Source organism: Panthera pardus, unplaced genomic scaffold, assembly GCF_024362965.1.
Source record: "Panthera pardus isolate Hobbes unplaced genomic scaffold, ASM2436296v1 HiC_scaffold_5, whole genome shotgun sequence".
Taxonomy (NCBI): domain Eukaryota; kingdom Metazoa; phylum Chordata; class Mammalia; order Carnivora; family Felidae; genus Panthera; species Panthera pardus.
Genome location: NW_026526980.1, coordinates 18,119,678 through 18,132,313, shown reverse-complemented (window position 1 = coordinate 18,132,313; position 12,636 = coordinate 18,119,678). Strand labels below are relative to the sequence as shown.

Genomic DNA, 12,636 nt, shown 5'->3' with positions numbered 1-12,636 from the left:
ATGCAGAGACTGATGGCCAGAAAAGAACAGTGATTTGCTCAAAATCGCACAGAAAGTCAGTGGCGGGGCGGCACTAGAGGCCAAGGTGCAGGGTGAGGTGTGCTCTCCCCCCAACAGCCAGGACCCCAAGCTCAGCAGAGATGGGTGTGGCTGGGAGTGCCACCGGTGTGGACAGAGTGGCGGGAGGTACGAGGATAACGGTGATAGCGGCACAGGGGAAAGTGATATAACTGCTAACACTAAGGATCCCTGTTGTGTGCCAAGGGCCTCACAAAAATCAACTCATCTAAGCCTCCCAACATCCTACGACACAGGGACTATACTTCACCCCAACTTATAGATGAGAAAATGGAGGCCCAGAGCAGTCATGTGACTTGATCAAGATCATCCGGTCAATGGCAGAGCGGGGATTCAAATCCAGGCATTGTCACTCCAGTGTCCGAAAGCCTAACCACTCTGTTTCATTGACCCTAAATTGATATAGTACAGATTATCACTCATATTCTCAGTATGCCAATGCTTTGCATTGCTGCTGTCATCCAATCTTCACAGCAACCCCATTTTACAGATCGGGACACTGAGGCTCAGAGGGGGTCTGTAGCCTGCCTAAGGCCACTCAGCCGGTAAATTGCAGAGACCAGGACTGAACACTAAAGTTCCCCTGCTCCGCTTCTCTCCTCTCCTCATCTCTCCTCTCCTCTCCTCTCCTCTCTCTGGCCCCAGCCTTCAGCACCACAGGTGAGGACAGCACCCAGGCGGGCCCAGTGCTAAGTGCAAGGTTAGGAGAGGCGGGAGCTGGGGAAGCAGGCAGGGTGGATGGACCACTGCAGACCTGGAACTCAGGCCTCCAGGGCTGGAAAAGGATGCACGGGTATACTGCCACTGATTTAACCAGACCCCTAATGGGTTGTGTTCAACTTTTTTTGCTACTACAAACAATGAGAAGCCTGCACATAACTCATTTTGCTGTGTGCCGATGTGTCTGTAGGCTCAATTCTAGAAATGGGTTGCCAGGTTAAAGGGTGAGTGCGTTTGGAATTTCTGTAGAATGTTCGATTCCCCCAGAGGGCTGTGCCACTGGCCTTCCCCCAGCCGTGTAGGAGAGAGCTGCTTCTCGGTGGAGCAGGGCAGCGGCCACCAGCTCCTTCGCCCTCTGTGGGCTTCTGTATCAGAAATGTGGGGTGGTGGTGGGGAGATACGAATAGGTTTCTCACTTGCTTGTTACCTGCATAAAGTAACTCTGGAATCAACATCAGACATTAATAAAGGTGCTTGACCACCCTTGGCACTCACTCCCACCTCCTCCTTCAGCTACTGCGGTAACCTCCTGTCTGGCCCCCCCACCTACCACAATCTATTCTTCTTTTTTTTAATTTTTAAAATGTTTTTATTTATTTTTGAGACACAGAGACAGAACATGAGCAGGGGAGGGGCAGAGAGAGAGGGAGACACAGAATCCGAAGCAGCCTCCAGACTCCCGAGCTGTCAGCACAGAGCCCGACGCGGAGCTTGAACTCACGGACCGTGAGATCATGACCTGAGCTGAAGTTGGACGCCCGACCGACTGAGCCACCCAGGCACCCCTACCACAATCTATTCTTGACCCAGCGGCCAGGGAATCTGGCAGAGCCTACTCAGGTCGCATTGTTCCCACCATCGGCTCCCATTTCATTCCAAAGTCCTTACAAGGGGCCTCAACTTACCCCTCTGACCTGTCTCCTCCCTCCCTCTGCTCCACACACACTGGTCTCCCCGCTGTTCCCCCAAACGCGCCAGCTCCCGGCCTGGGGGCTGTTCTCTCTGCCCTTAGATGGCTCCGTGGCTCCGTTCTTCCAAGTTCTGCTCAGATGACAGCTTCTCAACCAGGGCTACTCGACTGCACTCCAGTTATCCTGCTCTAGCTGCCCCCAGGGGAGGGTATCACTCTCTAGCGTGTTATAGAATTTACTGACTGGCTCTATCGGTTGTGGCCGTCTCTCTTCCCCACCAGAACTTAAGCACTAGGAGGGCAGGGACTTTGCTGGGCTGGTTTTGTTCACTGCTGATCCCCCAGCAGCTAGCACAGTGCCTGCACAACACAGCACTTAATCGATATTTGGTGAATGAATGAATGCATGAATGCATACATCCCTGGGGAGAGGCGTGGGAACTGAGTGACCAGAGGCAGGGCAGGAATGAAACTTTTCACTAGGATTTCACAGTCCTCTTGGGTCTAGGGAGTAAAAGGAACTAGGCTCAGCTGGTGGTCGAGGCAAAGCCAAAGGAAAATGCAAGGGGAGGCCATGTGCATCCACCTAGGCTCAACAGCCCAGGGCTGGGATCCCCTGAGAGGGGCCAGAGGAGGGGTGGCCCCCGGGAGCCTCCTGGACACCCCACCCTGAGCAGAGCCCTATGTCCCCACGGCAGGTGCCGTAGTCTGGCTCTCGGCTGTTCACCACCTTCCCTAGAGGGTGTCCTTGATCCTCTCATTTGTTTGCCCCACTGAAGAAATCTGTTCACACGTGGGTCCTCCTATCTGCTGCCAGAGAGTGGGGAGACCCAGAGCCTGGTCCCGCTGGCCCCAGAAGGAGGCCTATGGGGTGCTTGGAAAAGCACTTGCCCCTGCTGCTGCCCCCAAGGAGCTCTGGTCAGCCACCTGCCTTCCCTTCTCTTCAGTCTTCCAGTCTATGAAATGAGCTATTTAGTGGTTCTTATCCCTTCATCGGTCACCGAAGGTTCACTACCCTCTCCTCTGAAAAAGTCCACAGCTACCCCATGCACACTTGTATGTACGACATCGGGGGGGGGGAGTGGTCAGAGCCCCAGGGAGCCCTCAAGAGACTCCAGATAAGGCCTCTCCCTCCCCTTGGCCTTTCAACACAAATATAAACTCTAGCAAACATTCTATTCTGGTCAAAAGGAGAAAGAGAAGAATATTCTCAAATCACTTCCTTGTCTTCCCCCTTGTGCAAATTCCAGCTCTATCCCTTCTTGCTGTATGACCTGAGGCAGGTTGTGCCACTTTCCTAAGCCTCAGTTTGCCTGTCAAGAAAATGGGGCTGAGAATGCCCATCTAACGTGGTGGACCTCTGTAAGAATTAAATGGGCACTGGCTGGACAGAGGGTCCTGGGGCCGTGGTTCCGTCGTGGATTTGGCACAACCTTGCACCACCTTGGGTAAGACCACACTCTGACTTTGTCTTGGCTTTCTATGCTGGAAATGGGGGCTCTGCTAAATCTCACCCCCTGAACCCGCCTGAGCCAGAAGGGGCTTTGGAGGCCATCTGACCCAGCTTCCCCATTTCCCAGGTGAGGAGGCTGAGAGAAAGAGCTGGGACTTCAACAAGATCAAGCAGGTGAAACTGGAAACGACCTTCTGGCCACTGCCCTCCCCACTAGGGGCAGCCTAGGGTTCCCCTCGCTGTGAGGCTGGGCCTCAGCCTCCCCTCCCAGCTGGCGCAGTCTGCCCCTTCCCTGGGGCACATCCTTGGCGGTTATTAATAGCCTGTGACGCTGTCTGCCTGCAGCTGGTGCCCAGAGCTGGAACAAGCTCTCTGCTCCTTTTTGCCCTCCTGGCAGGACCCCGGGGGGGGGGGGGGGGGGGAGTCCTGGGCCTCATCCCTCCCCACAGGCCTGAGGGCCCAGTCCCTGTGGCAGCCCCTGTGGGTGTGGGAGGTGAGCCCTGTTGCCTGGGTGAGGCGGGCGGCCCAGCACCCGGGGAGTTAGCAGGAGTGGAGGGCCGAGAGCACGGAGGTGGCCTGCCACTGGCTGACTGGCCCGGGGGCCCGGGCTGGGTGTCCACCAGTGGAGGGGTGGTGACCACCGGAGAGACAACAGGGTGAGCAGAGGCTCCCTGAAGAGACGAGCCCTTCCCTAGCTATGCCCTCCGCTCTTCCCCGAGCCTCTCTCTGCTCTTCCCCGAGCCTCTCTACACGGGGTGAAACGAGGATGTAGCCTAGCTCAGGAGACACATTCAGGCACCCCTGGGTAGGGCCACCACCATTTCTCGTCACAGAACTCTGGGTAAGTCACTTGTTCTCTCTGTGCTTCTGCTTCCTCATCAGTAAAATGGGGATAATATGGTACAAGTTAAAGTATTATTAGGGGAGCCTGGGTGGCTCAGTCAGTTAAGCGGCCGACTTCGGCTCAGGTCATGATCTCGCGGTCCGTGAGGTCGAGCCCCGCTTCGGGTTTTGTGCTGACAGCTCAGAGCCTGGAGCCTGTTTCCGATTCTGTGTCTCCCTCTCTCTGACCCTCCCCTGTTCGTGGTCTGTCTCTCCCTGTCTCAAAAATAAATAAATGTTAAAAAAAAAAGTATTATTAATAACAGCTAACATTTATGAGCCACTTAAAGTATAAGTTCTTTAGGTATGTAAAGACTCATTTAAAACTCACAACAGGGGCGCCTGGGTGGCTCAGTCGGTTAAGTGTCTGACTTTTGGTTTCAGCTCAGGTCATGATCTCCAGGTTCATGAGTTCGAGCCCCGCAGCAGGCTCCACGCTGATGGTGTGCAGGCTGCCTAGGATTCTCTCTCTCTCTCTCTCTCTCTCTCTCTGCCCCTTCCCTACTCGCACTCTCTCTCAAAATAAATAAGCTTTAAAAAATTAAAAAAACAAAAACAACTCGCAACAATCTTGGGAGGAGCTATTAGTATTCCCATTTTGTCCCTAGAGCTCAGGAAAACCGAGACTCAGAGGATGAAAGATTAGGTGACGTGTCCTGTGTCACAGAGCTAAGAAGTGGCTTAGAGATGTCTGTCTGGCTCCAGAACACTCCATGAATACTTGTTGTCGAGCATCTACTTTGTTGAGCATCTACTATGTTCTGGGATCTGGAATACATTCATGAACCAAACAAACAGCCCTGCCCTCAAGGAGCTTATGTTCCAGTTTGGAGGCAGACAATTGTAAGGGTAGGTAACAGATGTAGGTCAGAGGGCCTAAAGGAGAAAGCAAGGCAGGGAGAGGTGAGGGAATGTTGAGGGTGAGAGATGAGACTGTAGACACTGGGTGGTGAGAAAAGGCCCCACTCACAGGACTACAAGCATGTGGATACTGTGGCGAAAGCACTTTCTCGGCAGGGGCTCGGGGAGCAGTGGGGAGGCCAGCGTGGCTACAGTGGTAAGGGCGAGGCACAGGTCGAGCAAAGAGTGACGATGCCGTGTGCAGGGTCTTGGGGGCCGCGGCAAGGACCTGGCTTTCACTCTGTGAGATGCGCGCCGAACACCTGACTTGAGCAAACCCTTCCTGAAGCCAACCTGCGTGCCAGACTCTGGGAGGCCAAGAGACGCTATGAACCTGACCTCGCTTCCACTTAAGAGACTTGGAGTCGAGCCCCCCACCGCCTTCCACCACTGTCCCAGGCGTGGGGCTGAGGAGGAAGGGGCGAGGGAAGTCTTAAAAGCTTCTGGGAAAGTTTCGTGGGCCTGCACTGCAGATGCCTCCATGGCCCCATGTGAGCAGAGGTGTGGGAGCAGGAAAGCGGAGCGATATGTCCAGAACTGCAGCCAGAGCCCAGGCTAGGTCCTGTCGGCTCCTGGCTGGCCTTGCTCTGTGAATTGTGTGCGAATGGTCTCAAAGTGGGCAGGATGTTCCGTGAATCCTAGATGTGAATAAAGACCTTCACCTCTGAGCTTCCATTTTTTTTTCCCCTGTAAAAGTGGGGGCAACATTCCCTCTGCTCAGGGCTTGTGGGGACTCACGTTCACAGCACGTCACAAACATTCATTCGCTTCATCCTCCCCATGACCCCAAAAGGCAGGCATTACCACCATCCCTTTTTGTAGGTGAGAGATCTGAGGCACAGAGAGGTGAAGCACCTTGCCCAAAGTCACACAGCAGGGTCTAGAGGTTGTGCTTTTCTCCACTAAAATATGTTAACTGGGGGCCTCGCCACCCCTCCTGGAGACACTTGGGAATCAGGGCTGGCAGATAACCTGAGCCCTTGGGAAGGGAAGATCTCTCTGCAGGGCAGTGGGCCCCCGGCTAGAGAATGGGAAGCCTCCCTTCTATGATGGGGGAGTCGAACAGACCCAGGGGAGCTACTCTGGGGTGGAGATGTGTGCAGTCTCTCTGGGGCCTGACCAGGAGGAGGGGGAAGAAGGCTCTGTCTTGTCCAGTCCCCACACCCCTGTCCCTCAGGGTCATCCCAAAGATCAGAGGCGGTTGGAACATTCTCTGGCTAATGTCACAGAGACAGCAGGGGGTGGGGGGTCATTGTGGCTTCCCCTGGCCTGGCCCAGCTCATTTGCATACCCCGCAGGGTGTGGCAGCAGTGACAGAGCAAACACTTAAGTAGCAGGCACTGTTAAAAGCACTTCACTTGTAACATGTTCGTCTAACCCTCCCCATAACTCTAGGAGGTAGGAGGTTGGAGCTATTTTCACCCCTACACTACATCGGAAGGAACTGAGGCACGGGACAACTGTCTTGTCCAAGGTCACATGGCTAGGCAACGGTACAGGTGGGATTTGAACCCAAGGAGTTCGATGCCAGTTTCACCCAAACATTTGGTGGCTCATAGAGGTGGGGAGTCAAAATCCTCGCTCTGGGCTAATGTGCTGTTCTCAGCACTAAATGAGAAAGCATGGTGCACTTGACATTGAAAAATGTTCCACTGCTTCTTCCCAAGCCTGATATTACACGGCTCCCCAAGTGGGGGCTGAGCTGGGAATCTGGACCTGCCCTGTCTCCAGACTGTAGCCAAACTATGTAAGGGCTCTAACTGGACCCTTCAGGCCCACTGCTGCTGCTTCCTGAGACCAGAAAGGGGGCTCAGGGGAGCAGGGGAGCGAGTTGGTGGTTTGGGTGAGACTCAGGATCTGTTGGAGAGGCTGGTCCTGGCTCTGGCCTGATGCCCAATCGCCGGGGGCAGAATGCCTTGGGAACTCAGTCAGCAAAAGCCCGGCAGGTGCCTCACCTAGAGAGCAGAGGTGGGAAGGAAGACGGCCTTAACTACAGAACTATGGCCAAGCAGTCCTAGATCCCACCCCTTGCCACAGGGTAAGGTTCTGGAAAGGCCCTCATAGACTCTCAGGCTTGAACCCCACCCCATCCTGCCCGGACTCGTAGCAGGGCCATGCTTCATACTCTCAGGCACCACTGGCTCTCAAACACTCCCTTCCCCTTTCTCGGGGATAGCAGAAGCCCTGTGGTTTCCCCAGACTGGCTATGGGAAAACCAAGGCTGCATTATCACCAAGGCTTAGTCACCCACTTACCAATGCCCCTTTGAATATAAGAGTCAATAGTTACTGAGGACTTTTGACATGCCAGATCTCATCCTAGGCCCTCTCTTCATGCTTTAGCTCACTTAATCCCCCTGATGACCTTGAGGGAGATATCATCCTTGTTTTGCACATAAGTCAGTTGAAGCTCAGAGAGGATAAGTGACTTACTCAAGGTCACACAGCAGCTATGTGGGGAACCCTGGCCGAGTCCAGAGGCTGTGATCGTAACCATGGTGCTTTGCTATCTCCTTTGACCTCGGGTTTCTATAGACCTTCATCCAGGAAGACGGTACACTCCCTTCCAGGGCCATGCCCAGTGGCTGGAGCCCAGTGCTGGCCCCTAGCCCCTAGCCCCGCCACTTGGCAACACCCATTGGCTTCATTAATGCTTAGGGAATGTCAATAATTTTGAGGGACTCTTGCATCTAGGCCCCCATCTCTCCTGCCTGACCAAAACTTAAAGCAGCTTGGACTCAGTCCTAGAAAGTTAGAGCAAGGAGTGAGCTTATAGCAGAGAGAACCTCTAGTCCAATTCCTCTGGACACCTGGGTAAACTGAGGCCCAGAAAGCAGTCCTCCCCCAAGAGTCCTCGGCAGTAGCTGGGCCTAGCGCCTTGGACTTTTGCTCCTGAAGTGGAACAATTGAAAACAAGTTTTTGGTGGGTGAATCCTTCTAGCGCAATGAACGGTCACAAGACAGAGCCTAGGGTAAAAGTGGGGCCAGGCTGGGATGCTGTGGCTAGAGGAATTCAAGTTCACTTCACCACTCAGCCCTGGAGGGACATTGCTCTGTGCAAGTTCTAACTTGACCACGAGGGAGGCAGGGAACACCCGCATGTGCAAAACACACACAGATGAAGGTCACCTGCTGAGCAAACATTTTCTGGCCTCCCCCTGGGCTGGCAAAGCCAGATGCCTACAGGAGGGGGTAGCAGGTCACATAAATGAGTAAGCAGGCCAGTTGAGGCCCTGGGGTGAGCTGGAGGGCAACTGCCCTAAAGAAGGTGGTGACTCTTCAGCTCTGGCCTGGGGTTGCCACACCATCAGAGTCTTTAAGAGGCTCCAAAAATCAGTATTTGTATATGAAATTGTATGTGTTTTTTTTTTTAACACTGGTAACAAATGCAAACATGAGAAAAACACTGATTGGCTCAAGAAAATGCGTCTAGAAGCTGTATTTTCCAACAGGTGCTGTACAGCAGGCTGGGCTCTAGGATGGACACAGCCATTGCAACCCGGACAAGATAGACCCGGTTCCGTCTCCCGGAGCTCAGGGTCTAGGTGTGGAGACAAGGTCTCGCAGCACATGTAGACACGTGCCACTGTCTCCAAGCCGCCAAGCATCAACCAATCCAGCCCAGCTCTGCACTCTCTCTCTGGCCAGGTCAGATCAAAAGGGAGGTGGAGGCAGAAGGCTGTTCCTGAGCCAGACTATGGCAGGACTTCTCAGGTTGAGGGAACAGCCCCCCAGTGGCGGGAGGGAGTCAGAGGACACCCAGAAGTGTAAGAGGTGAGTGAGGATTGAGGGCTGATGTTTGAGAGGCGGGTTAGGGCCAGAGGGCCAGTGTCGGGCCTCAACACAAAGGGCTTGGTCCTGTGCTTTATTCCAGACTCAGAGGGGAGCCACTGCAGGTTAGGGAGGAGGGGAGATCTTACTCCCCGTCCCCTCTTGCCTCTTGATGGTTTTCCCTAGGCACGGTGAGTCAAATCTCCGCAATTTAGCGTCAGGCTCCACTCCCTTGCCTGTGGGTCATATGATAAGGCCCCGGGGCTCCCGGGAACCCATTGGAAATGAACTCCTTCAGAGAGGGAGAAGACACACCTGGGTGCTCCTTGTGGCCCAACTGTGATCTATATACTGCAGAGTGAGTGGCTCACTCTCTGTCATTATCTCTGGGAGATGCCACACGCTTGCCCAAGGTCACCCGGTCTTCCGAGCAGCTGGCCCCTCCACAGCTTGGGCTGAGGGGGTCTGGCCTCAACTGTCCTTGAATGTGCAGGAGGGGCTGCCGGAGGTCTGGTCTGAAGCACCCCAACCTCTTCTCCTGCTAGTCACATCCTCTCCCTTGGGTTAATGCCAGCAGCAGGTGGGGTGGGGGCACTTGGTATTGGGAACGGCGGAGAAGAGGGATCAGCCTCCAGGCTCAGGGCCCCCAAGAATGCAGCAGGATGAGGATCAGATGCTTCAGGTGTGGGGTCAGAACTGGTCAGCTGGACCTGACCAGGTCTACCTCCACTGGCCCAACAGAGAGTGGTCTGGGCAAACGAAGAGCAGCCCCAGGGTCTTACGACCAGAAAAGACCAGGAAAAGGGGATCAGGATGTCGTGGGGGAAAAACAAACACACAAACCCTTGACTCCGTTGCCTGGCACGTCACAGACACTAGCTAGAGGTTTGTTGAATGAAGAAATGAACAAAGGAACTCCCAGTGGGGCTCCCTGTATATCAAGTCCTGCCTTCCTCAGCATCACTGCCTGCCTGCAGAGGGCTCAGAGAGGAGACTGGGGGAAACCCCAGCAGCCCAGAGTGTGTTTCCTCAGCACCGTCCAGCCCCTTCCCAGGATCTCTGATCCAGAATTTCAGGGTACAACATCCCCCGGGCCTCTCGTCTTCCCACGAGCTGCAGGGTCTGGGGTTCGGGACGTTACTGACAGCCAGGCTGGGCCCGGCTTTGTAGAGCCTGGAAAGCTAAAGCAAAAACCTAGAATGGTCCCTTGGCTGTCCAGGACACAGTGATCCAACCTGAGGTTTGGCCCTGGGTATTTATGGAGGTCAGGAGGAGAAGGCAGTCTTGGGTTTGCTGGCCCTAGGGCACATGGGGACAGAAAGGTGCCCTGACCCGAAATGGCTTCTTCGTCCAGACTACCTCTCCTCCCCAGAAACCAGTGCCTCACTTTGGAAAGAGCTTGCCCCCTCCTGCAAAACATACAAAGTATGGCTTGGGGGCGACCTTCCCTGTGGCCTGGGTGGGGGGCAATGGAGTCACAGAGAAAATATGGGATTCCCACCCGTTCTCTCAAACACACCCCTTCCTTGCCCTCTCAGAGACAAAGACACACACCCAAAGCCCAGGCCATCGCCCTAGGGCCACGCACCGCAGGCCCCCCTCACCTGTGGACATCCCCAAATCTCCTCCCAGGGGGACTCCGCTTGAAAACTCAGCCCGGCCTTGCGGGGAGGGGTGTAGATGCTCCAAGGGCCCAGAGTCCAACAGTTCCAGGGGGGGGGAGGTGACTCTCCACCCTATTCCCTCCTCTCCGTGGCATAAGGGGCTCTGCCACTACTCCCCTGCGAGGTCGGGGAGCAGCGTGCAAACCCCAGGGCTAGGGGTGGGGGGTGGGGGAAGGGAGAGGAGGAGGGGGCGGCTCCTCCAGGCGAGACACAAAGAGACGTCCTTCAGCCTCGGCTCCATGGCGACGCTGGGGAGGGGGCAGTGCGCACCCAATACTTCCTTCCCCACCTGGAGGGCTAGGGACCTCGGCGGCCACTCACCTGGGCCCGGCTTACCTGGGCTGGGGCCGCGGGGACGCCGCGGCAGGGGGCCTGGGCGCCGTCTCGGTTTCCGTCAGCCCGGCCCGGGGGGGGGCTCAGGGCGCCACAACCATGGGCTGGGATGAGAAGGGCGCCGCGAGGGGCTCAGTCGCCTGGGTCCTGGAGCTTTGAGGGGGGCCCCGAGGCCTCTTGCTGGTGAGGGATAGCTCTTGCCGTCCTCGGTTCCCTAGATTTGGGGTTCCTGTGTACCGGAATTGGGGGGGTCTAGGAACCCCCTGATCTAGGGGCGTTCTGAGCTGAGTCTTCGTGTCTTGAGGTGTGGAGTTGTAATGACCGGGTTCTTGACAGGGGGTCCCAGCAGTGCCGGAGGAGGGGGTCACTGCGTTCTAGGTCTTGGGGGGGGGGCCCGATTGAAGAGGGGGAGTCTTAGCCGTACCGTAGGGAGGTCACTGTCTTCCGAATACGGAGGAAGTCTCCGCTTTCCCCAGCTGGGGAGTAGCTCTCTGTTGGATCTGGAAGGGGTCTCCCGCTTTCTTGGGGGTCTCTGGGTCCTGGATGTGGTGGAGGGGGATCCCCGCGCTCCCCGGCTGCGGGGGCTTGCAGAGTCCCGGCCACCGGCAGGAACTGGGAGGAAGCCCCTCAGCCGCTGGGGGGCTCCGTTGCCGCCGCTACGAGCAGCCCGGCTCTGCGGTCCCGGACCCCGGCCTGGTCCGGGCTCTGGCTGCGGCTCCGGCTCGCGATCCGCCCGGTTCTCGGGCCCCGGCCCCGGCGCCCGCCCGGGCAGCGCTCCATCGCTGCATCGCGGCTCCGCCCTCTGGCCCGCGCGCACCTGCCCGCCAGGCCCCGCGGCTCCGCCCTCCGGCTCGCGCGCCGCCGCCCGCCCCTTTGTCCGCCCTGCTTGGCGCGCGCTTTCGCGCACGCGCACTCCCCTCGGCGCGCGCTCTCCCTCCCGCCGCGCCCTCCCGCCGCGCGCCGCGGGGCGCAGATTCTCCCCGCGCCGAGGGAGCCGCGCGGCGCCCCCACCCCGCCTTCCGGCCGCGCTGGGTCCTAGCGCCCGTGGGCGCCCTCTCCACCTTCCCACCCCCGTGTTTTCTAGGTCAGAGCCCACGAGGGGGCAAGAACGAGGTTAGAGAGGACTCGAGGGAGTCTGAGAGGGTCACCTGGTCCAGCCTCCCGGGCCCTACGGGACCAGACTGCCCTAGACTGTCCCAGTCTGTTCTTGTAAGGCGGAGCATGTGTCTGTTTCAAGGAGGGAAGCAGCCAAGCTCTGCAATCGCGTGTGCATTCATTCATCCATTAGCCTGTCTGCCCATCCATCCAGCCAGCCAGCCATCCATCCCTCCCTCCCTCCATCCTAGTTTGAGCCAGACTTCGGAGAGCTACCAGTCTACTCGGGGAAGAGGTCGTCAACTGGGGCCTCGGGGGCTGTGACCAGCCCAGGTAGGGTTTGCGACTCCCTCTGTGAACAGTCGGTGACTAGTCCTGGAATGCTGCTGATAAGCTCAGCGCTCACTGGAGAGAAAAGAAAGGGGATTCCAAACAGAGGGAGCAGTGTGTGCAAAGGCACGTGTGAAGGAGCATTATTTGATACTGGAAACTGGCTTGGAAGGAGGTGGGGTAGATGAGGCTGGCGACGAGATAGGGACCACTCGTTCCCCCCCCCCCCCTCCCGCCCCGGGCCTTACTCCCTCTCTTACCCCATGGGTAAGAGCCACACTGTTTCATTAATGAGAAAGCCCCGACACACCTTCCATATTTCCTCTCTTTGTTCAGGCTGTTTCCTCCACCCAGCATACTCTTCCCAAGCACCCTGTTTTTTAGATCTTTTGGAACAAGAGATCGTAGACTCAAGTACCTATGGGTCACAGAAATTAGTGACTGGGCTCAGGCGTCAGGTGACCGGAAGTGGGGGACACGAGGCAAACTGGAGCGTCATGG

The 12,636-nt window shown here is 56.6% G+C and overlaps 1 protein-coding gene across 2 annotated transcripts in view; it reads right to left on the bottom strand.

The window, feature by feature from the left end:
• Positions 1 to 12,636, bottom strand: part of SBK1 (SH3 domain binding kinase 1) — a 49,427-nt gene that overhangs the window by 13,174 nt on the left and 23,617 nt on the right. The window contains exon 1 of one of the 2 annotated variants that reach the window (XM_019431890.2): positions 10,714 to 10,828. The exons of the other annotated variant lie outside the window; for it this stretch is intronic. The gene's annotated coding sequence lies outside the window, so the exon portion shown is untranslated. Of the gene's footprint in view, positions 1 to 10,713; positions 10,829 to 12,636 lie in introns of those variants that run through there. 2 annotated transcript variants of the gene reach the window in all.